Source organism: Littorina saxatilis, unplaced genomic scaffold, assembly GCF_037325665.1.
Source record: "Littorina saxatilis isolate snail1 unplaced genomic scaffold, US_GU_Lsax_2.0 scaffold_833, whole genome shotgun sequence".
NCBI lineage: Eukaryota > Metazoa > Mollusca > Gastropoda > Littorinimorpha > Littorinidae > Littorina > Littorina saxatilis.
This window is the reverse complement of record NW_027127815.1, coordinates 17,147-28,041: the sequence shown is the minus strand read 5'-3', so window position 1 is coordinate 28,041 and position 10,895 is coordinate 17,147.

The window sequence follows — 10,895 nt, the reverse complement described above, 5'->3', positions numbered from 1 at the left end:
TTTTAGGCGTCAAAGTTAGAGTGAATGCTGCCAAAAGTGAAAAAAAGATAAAAAGCCTAACGGTTTTAAAGGTTGTGTTTCAGCAACTGTTTTAACATGCGCAAGTTTTCCAGAGAGGGTGAATACAGCGAATGAAATTGCTTTTAGCGCTCTAGCGCCGTTAGTTTGTCAGATCAAGAGGTGGTCCATATTAGGAGCCGGTCCATATTAGGAGCCCTTCCCCTATAATGATGATGCTTTGGATTTCCAATTTTGGTTTTGAGACTACGTGACAGGGCAGCACTCTACGCTTACTGTCATAATATATCCTGGTGCACTAAATCAGTCCTGGATGGCTAGACAAGTCACATGGTGCATTAAATTGGTTTTAGTTGGTCAAACAAGTCACATGGTGCGCTTAATCACTCCTGGTTGGTCAAACAAGTCACATGGTGCACTAAATCGATCCTGGTTGGTCAAAAAAGTCACATTGTGAACTTAATCGTCCTGATTGGTCAAACAAATCACATGGTGCACTAAATCTGGTTGGTCAGAAAAGTCACATGGTGCACAAAATCAGCTCTGGTTGGTCAAACAAGTCACATGGTGCACAAAATCAGCTCTGGTTGGTCAAAGAAGTCACATGATACACTATATCAGTCCTGGTTGGTCAAACAAGTCATATATGGTACACAATCAGTTCTAGTTGGTCACGTGGTACCCTAAATTGACCCTGGTTGGTCAAAAGAAGTCACATGGTGAACCTAACCAGTTCTAGTTGGTCAAACATGTCACATGATGCACTAAATAAGTCCTTGTTGGTCAAAGAAGTCACATGGTGCGCTAAATCAGTCTTGGTTGGTCAAACAAGTCACATGGTGCACATAATAAATTCTGGTTGATGAAAAAAGTCACATGGTGCGCTAAATCAGTCCTGGTTGGTCAAACAAGTCACGTGGTGCATTAGGTCAGCCCTGGTTGGTTAAACAAGTCACATGGTGCGCTAAATCAGTTCTGGTTGGTCAAACAAGTCACATGGTGTACTGAATCACTCCCGGTTGGTCAAACAAGTCACATGGTGTACTGAATCAGTTCTAATTGGTCAAACAAGTCACATGGTGTACTGAATCAGTTCTGGTTGATCAAACAAGTCACGTTGTCAACTAAATTAGTCCAGGTTGATCAAATAGGTCACATGGTGCACTGAATCAGTTCTGGTTGGTCAAACAAGTCACGTTGTCAACTAAATTAGTCCAGGTTGATCAAATAGGTCACATGGTGCACTGAATCAGTTCTGGTTGGTCAAACAAGTCACGTTGTCAACTAAATTAGTCCAGGTTGATCAAATAGGTCACATGGTGCACTAAATCAGTCTTGGTTGGTCAAACAAGTCACATGGTGTACTAAAGCAATCCTGGTTGGTCAAGTAAGTCACGTGGTAAACTAAATCAGTCCTGGTTGATCAAACAAGTCACGTGGTGCATTAGGTCAGCCCTGGTTGGTCAAACAAGTCACATGGTGCACTAAATCAGTTCTAGTTGGTCAAACAAGTCACATGGTGGACTGAATCAGTTCTGATTGGTCAAACAAGTCACATGGTGCATGAAATCAATCCTGGTTGGTCAAACAATTCACATGGTGCTCTAAATCTGTTCTGGTTGGTCAAAAAAGTCACATGGCGCACTAAATCAGTTCTGGTTGGCTTAAACAAGTCACATGGTGCATTAAATCGGTCCTGGTTGGTCAAAAAGTCACATGGTGCACTAAAGCAATCAAAAAGTCACATGGTGCGCTAAATCGATCCTGATTGGTCAAACAAATCACATGGTGCACTAAATCAGCACTGTTTGGTCAAAGAAGTCATATGATGCACTATATCAGTCCTGGTTGGTCAAACAAGTCACATACATGGTACACAGTCAGTTCTAGTTGGTCACGTGGTGCCATAAATTGGTCCTGGTTGGTCAAAAGAAGTACATGGTGAACCGAACCAGTTCTAGTTGGTCAAAGAAGTCACATGGTGCGCTAAATCCGTCTTGGTTGGTCAAACAAGTCACATGGTGCAAATAATAAGTTCTGGTTGGTCAAACAAGTCACATGGTGCGCCAAGTCAGTCCTGGTTGATTAAACAAGTCACATGGTGCACTAAATCACTTTTAGTTGGCCAAGCAAGTCACATGGTGCGCTAAATCAGTCCTGGTTGGCCAAACAAGTCACATGGTGTACTGAATCACCCCTGGTTGGACCGCCCTGATATGGCCCTCCGTGGTCGGCTGGGCGTTAAGCAAACAAACAAACAAACAAACAAACCCCTGGTTGGTCAAACAAGTCACATGGTGCACTGAATCAGTTCTGGTTGGTCAAACAAGTCACATGGTGCACTGAATCAGTTCTGGTTGGTCAAACAAGTCACATGGTGCACTGAATCAGTTCTGGTTGGTCAAACAAGTCACATGGTGCACTGAATCAGTTCTGGTTGGTCAAACAAGTCACATGGTGCACCGAATCAGTTCTGGTTGGTCAAACAAGTCACATGGTGTACTGAATCAGTTCTGGTTGGTTAAACAAGTCACATGGTGGACTGAATCAGTTCTGGTTGGTCAAACAAGTCACGTGGTCAACTAAATTAGTCCTGGTTGATCAAATAGGTCACATGGTGCACTAAATCAGTCCTGGTTGGTCAAAAAAGTCACGTGGTGCACTAACTCAGTCCTGGTTGGTCAAACAAGTCACATGGTGTACTAAATCAGTCCTGGTTGGTCAAACAAGTCACTTAGTGTACTAAATCAGTCCTGGTTGGTCAAAAAAGTCACGTGGTGCACTAACTCAGTCCTGGTTGGTCAAACAAGTCACGTGGTGGACTAAATCAGTCCTGGTTGGTCAAACAAGTCACTTGGTGTACTAAATCAGTCCTGGTTGGTCAAACAAATCACAAGGTGTGTTAAATCAGTCCTGGTTGGTCAAAAAAGTCACGTGGTGCACGAACTCAGTTCTGGTTGGTCAAACAAGTCACATGGTGTACTAAATCAGTCCTGGTTGGTCAAACAAGTCACTTGGTGTACTAAATCAGTTCTGGTTGGTCAAACAAATCACAAGGTGTGTTAAATCAGTCCTGGTTGGTCAAAAAAGTCACGTGGTGCACGAACTCAGTTCTGGTTGGTCAAATAAGTCACATGGTGTACTAAAACAGTTCTGGTTGGTCAAACAAGTCACATGGTGCACTAAATCAGTTCTGATTGGTCAAACAAGTCACATGGTGCACTGAATCAGTGCTGGTTGGTCAAACAAGTCACATGGTGTACCGAATCAGTGCTGGTTGGTCAAACAAGTCACATGGTGCACTGAATCAGTGCTGGTTGGTCAAACAAGTCACATGGTGTACTGAATCAGTGCTGGTTGGTCAAACAAGTCACATGGTGCACTGAATCAGTGCTGGTTGGTCAAACAAGTCACATGGTGTACTGAATCAGTGCTGGTTGGTCAAACAAGTCACATTGTGCATGAAATCAGTCATGGTTGGTCAAAGAAGTCACATGGTGCACTTAATCAGTTCTGGTTGGTCAAAGAAGTCATATGATGCACTATATCAGTCCTGGTTGGTCAAACAAGTCACATACATGGTACACAGTCAGTTCTAGTTGGTCACGTGGTGCCATAAATTGGTCCTGGTTGGTCAAAAGAAGTACATGGTGAACCGAACCAGTTCTAGTTGGTCAAAGAAGTCACATGGTGCGCTAAATCCGTCTTGGTTGGTCAAACAAGTCACATGGTGCACTAAATCAGTTCTAGTTGGTCAAACAAGTCACATGGTGCACTAAATCAGTTCTGATTGGTCAAACAAGTCACATTGTGCATGAAATAAGTCCTGGTTGGTCAAAAAGTCACATGGTGCACCTAATCAGTGGTGGATGGTCAGAAAAGTCACATGGTGCACAAAATCAGCTCTGTTTGGTCAAAGAAGTCATATGATGCACTATATCAGTCCTGGTTGGTCAAACAAGTCACATGGTGCAAATAATAAGTTCTGGTTGGTCAAACAAGTCACATGGTGCGCCAAGTCAGTCCTGGTTGATTAAACAAGTCACATGGTGCACTAAATCACTTTTAGTTGGCCAAGCAAGTCACATGGTGCACTAAATCAGTCCTGGTTGGCCAAACAAGTCACATGGTGTACTGAATCACCCCTGGTTGGACCGCCCTGATATGGCCCTCCGTGGTCGGATGGGCGTTAAGCAAACAAACAAACAAACAAACAAACCCCTGGTTGGTCAAACAAGTCACATGGTGCACTGAATCAGTTCTGGTTGGTCAAACAAGTCACATGGTGCACTGAATCAGTTTTGGTTGGTCAAACAAGTCACATGGTGCACTGAATCAGTTCTGGTTGGTCAAACAAGTCACATGGTGCACTGAATCAGTTCTGGTTGGTCAAACAAGTCACATGGTGCACTGAATCAGTTCTGGTTGGTCAAACAAGTCACATGGTGTACTGAATCAGTTCTGGTTGGTTAAACAAGTCACATGGTGGACTGGATCAGTTCTGGTTGGTCAAACAAGTCACGTGGTCAACTAAATTAGTCCTGGTTGATCAAATAGGTCACATGGTGCCCTCAATCAGTCCTGGTTTGTCAAATAAGTAACACGGTCCACTAAATCTCTCCTGGTTGGTCAAACAAGTCACATGGTGAACTAAATCAGTCCTGGTTGGTCAAACAAGTCACATGGTGAACTAAATAAGTCCTGGTTTGTCCAATAAGTCACATGGTGCACTAAGTCAGTCCTGGTTGGTCAAATTAGTCACAGGGTGCACTAAAACAATACTGGTTGGTCCAATAAGTCACATGGTGCACTAAGTCAGTCCTGGTTGGTCAAATTAGTCACAGGGTGCACTAAAACAATACTGGTTGGTCAAAAAGGTCACATGGTACATTAAATTAGCTCTGGTTGGTCAAACAAGTCACATGGTTCACTAAATTAGTCCTGGTTGGTTAAATAAGTAACTTGGTGCACTAAATCAGTCCTGGGTGGTCAAACACATCACAAGGTGTGTTAAATCAGTCCTGGTTGGTCAAAAAAGTCACGTGGTGCACGAACTCAGTTCTGGTTGGTCAAACAAGTCACATGGTGTACTAAATCAGTTCTGGTTGGTCAAACAAGTCACATGGTGCACTAAATCAGTTCTGATTGGTCAAACAAGTCACATGGTGCACTGAATCAGTGCTGGTTGGTCAAACAAGTCACATGGTGTACTGAATCAGTGCTGGTTGGTCAAACAAGTCACATGGTGCACTGAATCAGTGCTGGTTGGTCAAACAAGTCACATGGTGTACTGAATCAGTGCTGGTTGGTCAAACAAGTCACATGGTGCACTGAATCAGTGCTGGTTGGTCAAACAAGTCACATGGTGTACTGAATCAGTGCTGGTTGGTCAAACAAGTCACATGGTGCACTGAATCAGTGCTGGTTGGTCAAACAAGTCACATGGTGTACTGAATCAGTGCTGGTTGGTCAAACAAGTCACATGGTGCACTAAATCAGTCCTGGTTGGTCAAACAAGTCACGTGATGCACTAAATCAGTTCTGGTTGGTCAAACAAGTCACGTGATGCACTGAATCAGTTCTTGTTGGTCAAACAAGTCAGGTGGTCAACTAAATCAATCCAGGTTGATCAAATAGGTCACATGGTGCACGAAGTCAGTCCCGGTTGGTCAAACAAGTCACATGGTGCACGAAAGCAATCCTGGTTGGTCAAATATGGCAAATGTACATTCGGTCTTAGGCGGCAACGTATATTTTCTACCCACCGCTGCAATGTATATTCGGTCTTGTCTGCAAATGTACATTCGGTCTTAGGCAAACTTGTATATTCGGTCTTATCCGCAAATGTATAAACACTTTCATTCGACCTTAGGCGCATTGGTATATTCGGTCTTGTCCGCAAATGTATATTCGGTCTTGTTCTGCTTCCCCGTCAGTGTATGCTGTTGTCGATCAGTGAAACATCGTGTGGTACAGGTGGGTAAACCGGAACCATGCGTCTTTGTTATTGACAATATGCTTTTGGATATTGAGAAAAATGGCCGACTTCCGTAGCATTATGCTTTGATGATCGGAAGAGACCATCCAATCACAGCCCCCGAATTCCCCCACGTGTTCATCAGAATAGCTATATATAGTTATGTCAGGTTTACTCTAAAATGTGCTCAGAATTACAGAAAATAGGTTTAGTAGTAAGTACTATACGGTCTCATGCTTTGCGGAGACGAGCGTGATCCGTCTCGGTATTGTTAGCCGAGACTATCTAAATGTATCTCGTAGTCTTGGCGATGACTGGTTTGTGGTGTTGATTGTGATACTGATTGACTAAATGTTTTTATATCGCTTCACGCGATTTGTCATTGTTATTGTGGTTAACATTATTCTCACACTCTTCCATTACCTCTAGTGTGCTCCCTGCTTTCAAAATTCCTTGTTGGAATGTAGGCGGTGGAGACACACACAGAGGAAAGGATGATCTCCCTTGCTCATGACGTAATTTCTATGCATTCTCGCTCTTCAATCAATCAATCAATGAGGCTTATATCGCGCATATTCCGTGGGTACAGTTCTAGGCGCTCTGCAGTGATGCCGTGTGAGATGAAATTTTATACGGCCAGTAGATTGCAGCCATGTCGGCGCATATTTACCTTTCACGGCCTTATTCCAAGTCACACGGGTATGGTAGACAATTATTAACTGTGCCTAAGCAATTTTGCCAGGAAAGACCCTTTTGTCAATCGTGGGATCTTTAACGTGCACACCCAATGTAGTATACACGGGGGGTGGTTTGGACACCGAAGAGAGTCTGCACACAAAGTTGACTCTGTGAAATAAATTTCCGCCGAACCTGGGATCGAACTCGCGCTGACAGCGGCCAACTGAATACAAATCCAGCGCGCTACCAACTGAGCTATATCCCCGCCCCAAGGGTGATTCAGGGGATGGTTTACACCCAATGGCACATTCTCGCTCTTGACGTCATTCTATATTTAACTTTTACTTTAAAAGTACAAGCGATCGAGTGCACATTTTGGCATTTTTAGCAGCGCTCTCATTATAAATTTCTCTCTATATATATAGAATGACGTCAAGAGCGAGAATGCATAGAAATTATACATGAGCAAGGGAAATCATCCTTTACTCTGTGTGTGTCTCCACCGCCTACATTCCAACTAGTGGAATTTTGAAAGCAGGGAGCACACTAGAGGTAATGGAAGAGGTGGGGGGAGGGGGTAATAATTAGACCTAGAAAGAACTCTTCACAGACAGCCTACTGGAGAATCAAACCCTTTCGGAGCCGATTGCAACACTGAACAAGAATAACCCGAGGAGAGTTCCACAACCTCAATGGATTGATAATTCACCGTAAGTGCATTTAAGGGCATTCTCATAGAGTGCTGAACCCGAAATGGTCCGTTTTTGTTTCTAAAGCCAAGACTGCTACCGGTTTCGAGCTGAGAAGCTCTCATCAGGCAGTCTCTTGGCATAAAACAGAGAAGAATTCTCAAACTTCTATGCAAAAGAGAAAACCACATTTCTGCGGTAAGCCCTCTGCATAGACGAGAATCCTCCTTTGATTCCCATGCAACTGTCAGTGAAGAGTAAGAAAAAGAAATTTGAAGTATTAGCAGCTGCTCTTGATATTAATGGTGGCAATATCGCAAGTAAGTAGTTTGGCACCTTACGGTAAGTACCAGATAGCGAAGATGCGAGCCTTTAATGGCATAGACAGTTTGAATAAAATGACACAGGAATAAATGTTTGAGTTGGGGTATGAAAATGGGTGCAATAATATTTTTGCACAGTTTAGATGCTGACAGTTTTCACAGGCATGCAAGCACATTTGCAGAGAGCTGTGCTCTGCAGTCCTTCTTTGCAGCATTTGCAGCGTTTTGTTGTACAGCTCTTCTTGCAGGCACACCTCATGAGTTCTCGCCACACGCTGGATACCTCTTGAAAGCTCGTCCAGAATGACTCCCACTTTCCAGCCTTGAACTGCCAGCCCACAGAGTTGGGTAGTCTAATAGGTAGATGGCTCTTCTCAATCTCATGTCCTGCAGCAGCACCTCACTTGTAAGGGGATTATGGTCAATTTGGCAGCTCTTTTTACTGAAGAGGTACCGTCTAGCACTGTTTACACCCAGTACGTTGCTGGTTTTGTCCTACAAATGTACACCAAAAAGCTCTTGTGCTGCCCTGTCAGTGGTACTCAGCTTACAAAGAGGAGCAGACAACCTGAAGAAAGTTTGAGTGACGTCTTCAAATGCTTGCCATACTTCCCAAGCCTTCTGTTTCCCCAATACCATTGAAGAACGACATAGTGTCACAGCCTGTAAGGCTATGCAAAATGGGCAGACAGGGTGACTTCAGCCTGGGGTGCAGGAAATCAGCCTGGGGTACCCTTCACACAAAAGATGAAAAGTGACATTTTTATTTGAATGTATTTGAATAATGTTTACTATCTCAGAGAGTCGGTCAAAGCCGGGGTAGCAAGCCTTCACACAACAGACCAAAATGAAAGAAAATTTTATTTCATGAATTCGTATAATTCTTACTGTTTCATGTTATAAAAAAACAAGTCGCGTGAGGCGAAATTACTACATTTAGTCAAGCTGTGGAACTCACAGAATGAAACTGAACGTAGTCCGCCGCTAGTGCAAAAGGCAGTGAAAGTGACGAGCCTGTTTGGCGCGGTAGCGATTGCGCTGTGCTTCATAGCACGCTTTACTGTACCTCTCTTCGTTTTAACTTTCTGAGCGTGTTTTTAATCCAAACATATCATATCTATATGTTTTTGGAATCAGGAACCGACAAGGAATAAGATGAAAGTGTTTTTAAATTGATTTCGACAATTTAATTTTGATCATAATTTTTATATTTTTAATTTTCAGAGCTTGTTTGTAATCCAAATATAAGATATGTATATGTTTGTGGAATCAAAAAAATGACGAAGAATAAGATGAAATTATTTTTGGATCGTTTAATAAAAAATTAAGTTTAATTACAAGTTTCCGATTTTTAATGACCAAACTCATTCATTAGTTTTTAAGCCACCAAGCTGAAATGCAATACCAAACACCGGGCTTCGTCGAAGATTGCTTTGCCAAAATTTCAATCAATTTGATTGAAAAATGAGAGTGTGACAGTGCCGCCTCAACTTTTACAAAAAGCCGGATATGACGTCATCAAAGGTGTTTATCGAAAAAATGAAAAAAACGTCCGGAGATATCATACTTAGGAACTCTCATGTCAAATTTCATAAAGATCGGTCCAGTAGTTTAGTCTGAATCGCTCTACAGACAGACAGACAGACAGAGACAGACACACATACACCACGACCCTCGTCTCGATTCCCCCCTCTATGTTAAAACATTTAGTCAAAACTTGACTAAATGTAAAAACACAGTTTCCAGTGACCCAACTGATTCTGGAATCTTTCTGACCGCTACATTTATTCGCTTCAGAAAGTCGCTAACAGAATGTTGACCATAGTGAGGGTACGTTAAACCCATCAAATTCACAGAGGTCGCTTACAAATTATGTGCAAACATGTTTCAATTAATAATTTTAAAAAACCTTACTGTTAAGCTAGACAGGATGTATTAGGTAACAAACCTTGATACAGTAGTACTAGTGAAATCAGCTCCCTTCTGTGGCACCGGTATAATTGCAGAACGCTTGTTCCCAGGAACCGGCATGTGGTGTAACTCTTGTATATCCTGTAAAAAATAAAATTCACACCAATGCACGGTCAACTTAAAATAAGCAAAAGGATGAGAAACAAGCAACAAACCAAAATTGTAAAACTCAAAGAGCGGTACCTCTTCATTTTTCAAAACCACTTATCTCATTTGATTAGCATACACTGTATGCTTTTGTCTGTTACCTACCGTCTTTCAACGTTTGATCACAACACTGTAAAGACATGGGAAGTGGAGTGTTTTTATCTCCAGCGGTCATCCTGCTATTTGGCCTACCCTCACTCAGTTTTTGACTCTACCCCTCCTCACCTCAGCCGTTTAGAGACTTATGGAAGTCCTTAACGTAGGCAGGACTAATTATCATGCCATGAACAATCTCTTTCTCCTCGCCTTTTATTCAAAGTTCGTTTAATCTGTTTAAAATCACCAGCGTGGCGATCATGATTTCCTTACTTGTAATCAACAGATAGATCTAGATCTATCAGTATCACAATCCAGCTAATGATTAAACAAAGTCTCTGCATTTCAGCGCTTCACCCGATGAATAACAGACCCCAGGGGAGAATTAAAGATTAAAATGATGTGACATTGGTGAATGAATGCGTATTCTTGAAAACTTACCCTCAGAAACGTTGTTTTCGCTCAAATCAAAACACGCAATGTTGCGGAGGCCGCCATCTTGAATTTTCATGCTGCGGATATATAAAATTCTAAAAACGATCAAATTAAATACCAGAACACAAAAATACCCATAAGGGTATTTATTTCATGCATGTGTTATCAGCAGACAACTTCTGGTACATGGTTAACCATTGAATTTTACATTTGCTGAATTGGGAATATTTACTTCTGGGCGCTTTTGGTACGAATTTTGTCTGCTGTAAATGCAGCCTTTTATTCACTATCAAAAACAAACAAGTCGCGTAATTAGTCAAGTAGCTGTCGAACTCATAGAATGAAACTGAAGGCAACGCAACGCAGCAAGACCGTATACTTCGTAGCATCGTCACTCCACCGCCCGTGGCAAAGGCAGTGAAATTGACAAGAAGAGCGGGGTATTCGTTGCGCTGAGAAGGATAGCACGCTTTTCTGTACCTCTCATCGTTTTAACTTTCTGAGCGTGTTTTTAATCCAAACATATCATATCTATATGTTTTTGGAATCAGGAACCGACAA